This window comes from Agelaius tricolor, unplaced genomic scaffold (genome assembly GCF_023055355.1).
Source record: "Agelaius tricolor isolate 1412-34295 unplaced genomic scaffold, bAgeTri1.0.p SCAF_5, whole genome shotgun sequence".
Classification (NCBI taxonomy): Eukaryota; Metazoa; Chordata; class Aves; order Passeriformes; family Icteridae; genus Agelaius; species Agelaius tricolor.
The window spans coordinates 35,801,661-35,806,399 of record NW_027269265.1 but is presented as its reverse complement, the minus strand read 5'-3'; positions in this window follow the sequence as shown (position 1 = coordinate 35,806,399).

Sequence of the window (4,739 nt, the reverse complement as noted above, 5' to 3'; positions counted from 1 at the left end):
CTTGTCTGATTTTTTTTTTCCTTGTCAAAGCAAGAACTACTACTCAATCAAAAGGAAAATGTTGTATAAACATTTTTAATATATATGTGGTCTTAGTAACTTAGCAACCTGTCAGTATCAGAGCCCATTCTTCTTGATAGATTAAGGACTTGAATCTTCTATGATGTTTTTCTACAAAACAAAGTCTTATGTGGTGCTTGAACTGCAGCAGGTTTGGTGTAACTCTTTCTGGAGAATGCTGAGAGGTATATTTGGGATCTTTGTTTTTCAAAATGAAAAAAAAAATCTAAGGTTAAGGTCCCTGCTGTTTCCTGTACAGAATAGCACTTATTTTTTCTGGTACTGTTTGGTGCTGTGAGTACACAGTATAGAATATGGTTATTAAATAGCTTAGCTATTGAAAGGGAATAGATGCTAGCAGAGCCAATGCTATTCAGTTTTAACATGTTAGGATTCAATAAACAGAAGAGCCCTAAGAGATGTCTGTGGACAGAAGGCTCTACAGAAAATATGAAGGAAATAGAAATCCTGGGGGGGAAAAAAAATATCCCTAAAGCATCATGAGAGGATGTTGTGTTTGGGGTTGGACCCAATAGAAACCTGTGAGTTCTATTCCTGAACTACTGGGAGAGATGCTTTGTGTTATGGGTAGCACCAACCAAGAGTGAGTCTTTGGAAAACCCATCAAAAGTTCACAGCAATATAGCTGGAGCTATGCAAGAGCACAAATTCTGAGTTCCATAATAGCACCATGAGACAGTAATGCAACTCCCATGTGAAAAAGTCTTCTGTATTGACAAGGGCAAAGATAGAAGGAGACTGTTTTTCAGGAAATTTCTAGAAGATCATCACTTTGTGTGTTACACTGAAAAGAAATTACCATGAAGTTGTAGTCAGTCAAGATGATAATGTGTCCCTTAGGTCAACTGAAGTTCACTGTAATGTTAATATTTTAGCAGTTAAAATTGCCATGCTTACTTGGTAGGATAATTAATTGGTCTCAATTGGTCCGAGATGTGACATGATAAAAGCCTGTTCTGAGTTAGATTGATGTTGACTGATGTAAATCTGTTGTCAGAAAAATTATGTTAGATTGATTTTTGATTATTATGTCAGATCGAGCAGCATCTGCACCTCTTCCAATTAGGAAATGCTATGGAAAACATTGAGTAAAATAACAATCATATGAACTAGCCAATATGCGAAGATGTGTGCCAGTGAAAAACTGAATTCCTTATCCAAAGCACCACAAAACAAGTCTAGACTTGTTGATTGCTCTATTCTGATGGATTTATTTCCATTATGGGTACAAATGGCAATTCAGCATGAAGATTCATCTTCAGGTAGCTGGTGTGGGTTTCCCTGTCATTCTGTGAAGCAGATATATGCAAGCTTCATATAGATGTCAACACTTTTACTTAGACTCCCTGTAGGCCACTCTTGGCTTAAATGTGACCCAGGTGCATGTTGCACCTGAGACTTGCAGCCAGGGGGCAGATGGTGGAACAGCATGGCTACAACATGTAGCTGTTGTCAAGGCAGAAACAGGCTCTAAGCTGGAATTACTTGCACAAGAAAACTGCTTTGTCCTTCATTCCCTGCCCTCCCCCACTTCCACCACCTGCACTGGTTTTCCTGTTCATTCGTTCTGCCCAGTGCCTTGCAGGTGAAGCTGTACAGGCTAAAATTGGCCAAGGTATCCTGTACATTCCTGTCTGTTTCCCTTGGGAATAAGACCTCTGGTTGTGTTCTGGAAGACAAGACAACCCTTGCTACCTTTTGATGTTAACAAGAGTTCATTTGTGGAAATAAACACCATCCTTAAGTTAGATCTGCCTTGCATTTATGCCAGGTGTCTGCTATGACTGTGCTGAGACATTCACAAATGCCCCTGTTGCTTTGGGAGCCTGGGCTTTAACATTGCAGGACTCTGGCTTCCCCACCTGGTTCTACAGACTTTGTGGTCCATATTTTTGCTTTCAGCATAACCAGCCCAATTACATTTAAATACTAATATAATTCAATTTTGGCAGCCTCTCATCATTTTCATGTTTCATTTGTCAGCTGCCATTGTCAGTCACTGTAATGCCATGTATCGTAGCATTGTCCTTGCATTTAATTATTGCTGATGGCTGTAATATAATTTGGCACCAACAAATATGTCTGCCTGCCAGTAATTTGAGAACACAGAGTGATTTGGACTAGTGATAGAACTGTCTGCTTTCTGTCATCCAGGTTTCATCCCCCTCCCATACTTTAGTTGGGCACTCTTTCATGGCAAAGCAATGTTGACATATATATTCTGTCAGTAACAGTACATATATTATGTCATAAAATGTATTTGTTTGTAGTGCAGGTACATCAAAAATGAAATCATGCCAATGCCAAAATAAATGAAAATTTGCTATGAGGACTTTCAAAATCAACAGTATGATGTGACAAATAAAAGCTAAAGTAGAATGGCAGCTAGTTAGTTATCTCAAGCCAAAATTAAAATGCATTCAGGTTTTTAACTTTCTTTTTGTTGGATATAACTCAAGCGAAAAAAAATATACCAGTGATATATATATATGTGGAAGTCCTTATGTAGGAGATGTTTTAATTGTGGCATTACAGAAGTTCTAATAGTTCTAATTTCAAGAATGCCAGAGATTTTGAAACATACTGATTTCTAATGTTCTGAAAAGCTGGTTAAATATTTCTGTTTCTGCTTAAAAGGTAATTTTTCAGCAGCACTGGAGAGAAGCAGGTACATATGTCTGATGGTGATATGCAGATGATGACTTGTCAGGAAGGCATCAAAGTGCTTCACAGATACCATGATACCAACAGATAGGAAAGAAGTTGTTTCGACAAGAAAAGGCAGGTGATCTTGATTATATTTTCAATAGGTTTATCAATTTTGTGCCTTGGCTTCCATTTTTGAAGTATTAGACTGATTTGTAAAGTGCTTTTAACAGTTGGGTCAAGCATCTCTCAGCCCCCAGGCCCTCACCCCAAAACCCCTGTCTAGAAAGTACTTTGGGTTGGTGTTGACTGCTGGATTCAGCTCACAGTATATGTAGGACGTATAGTGTGTGCAAGCAGCCACTAGTGACTGAAGGTTTGGGGACCAAAGCTGAATTCTTCATTGCTAGATTGTAACTTTTCTGAAAGCAGCTTCAGTAAGGGGATACTTTGAGACTATGCACATAGTTGGGTTTGAATGCTCCCTTTCTCATAACAAATGCATTTTCTAGTCCTGTTAGAATAGGTCCCCCTTGAACTTAAAAATGCAAAAATGCTAGTGTGAATTGGTGACTAGTAAATAGAATTTTTTTAACCTCTTAGTTTAGATATTCATCAGGATAATAGAGGACAAATGACCATGCATGCACGTACTGCAGTAAGTTGGGACCAACAGAAAGATGTGACCAACATCACCACAGAAGACCCAGAAGCAAATCTCCTCCTTGCTTTAGAAATTTCAAGTTAAAATTGAAGTTTTTCTACCTGTCTTCAGGTCCTAAAGGGGTTTATGTGTAAAGAGCTTTATTAATCAGGGTTGAGAGATGACTGATAGCAGCAGGGGACATGGAATAGAGCGAGGGTGAGACTGTGGCTTCTGACAGAGTGGTGTTGATGGGAGGCACTGGCAGTTTCGCCAGTGAGAGAGCTGGGTAGGCTGTGCCATGCTTCAGGGAACCAGTGGCACCAAGGAAATGGTGTCTGCTGGGTGAGGGATGCTGCAACTGGGCTTGGAGCACAGCGCTGGCCTTTCTGAAGTTTCCCACTACTTCAGTCCTTGCTGAGACACAGAGGCAAAGAAATACAATGTTTTGATACTGTAGCAGACAGGAAGAGTGTTGCCGTTCCTTTTAAACTGCCTAAGGGCCCCACTGTTGCTGTGTGATGAAAGAGATGATTTAATATACTTTAGCTGCTGCCTGTAAACTGCTTGCTGTTTGTCACTGAAGCCAAACTGCTTCTCTTCTTGCCCTGCTTGCCCTCTCCTTTTTTAGTGCTTTTGCAGGCTTAATTAGAAGTGTTGGCTGCAAAAGCACTAGTTGGGTGAATGGGTTTGCAAGGGATGTGTGTGCACTTGGTTCCTGGAAACAACAGAAAGGAAATTATTTTCTTTTGTTGTGTGAATTTTCCCTCAAAGGAACATAGAGATGAAACTATCTGCAGTTATGTAAGATGCCTTTCAACCACAATTCTTAGTTTGTGCTTGCCACGGTAACTGGACATAATTGTTGCATGGTCCTGTTCTTGCAGAACCAGAATTACTGGAGTTAAGAGCACTGAAAGAGTCTAAATTCTAATTTAAATTTTGGAATTAATTCTGCTTTAAGGGAGTTCATGATCTTTGTAGGTTACTGTTTGAAACCTACTATTTGTAGGAAAATGTTTGAACCACACCTTTACTAGCAAGAAGATCAATATATAGTATCTTGCAACTGAATTGATTATCAGATGTAATATTAGGACTTTGCAGTGGGATGGGGTTAACTACACTTCTGTTTTCTGAACAGATGCTTAGTTGTAGCATGCATAATTAACTAAGGCAATGCAAATGTTTTTCAAAGTTTTGCTGTGTGCATTTATCATTGTGTATGCAACAGAAAATGTCAAAAATTAACATAACCAATCAAGACAAATTGTGGAGTATTTTCTCAAATTGATAAGCAAAGCAACCAGGAACTAGGTCCCTTGATTTTTAAAGTGTAGTAGAGGGAATGGAAACAGCCTGCAAGGCT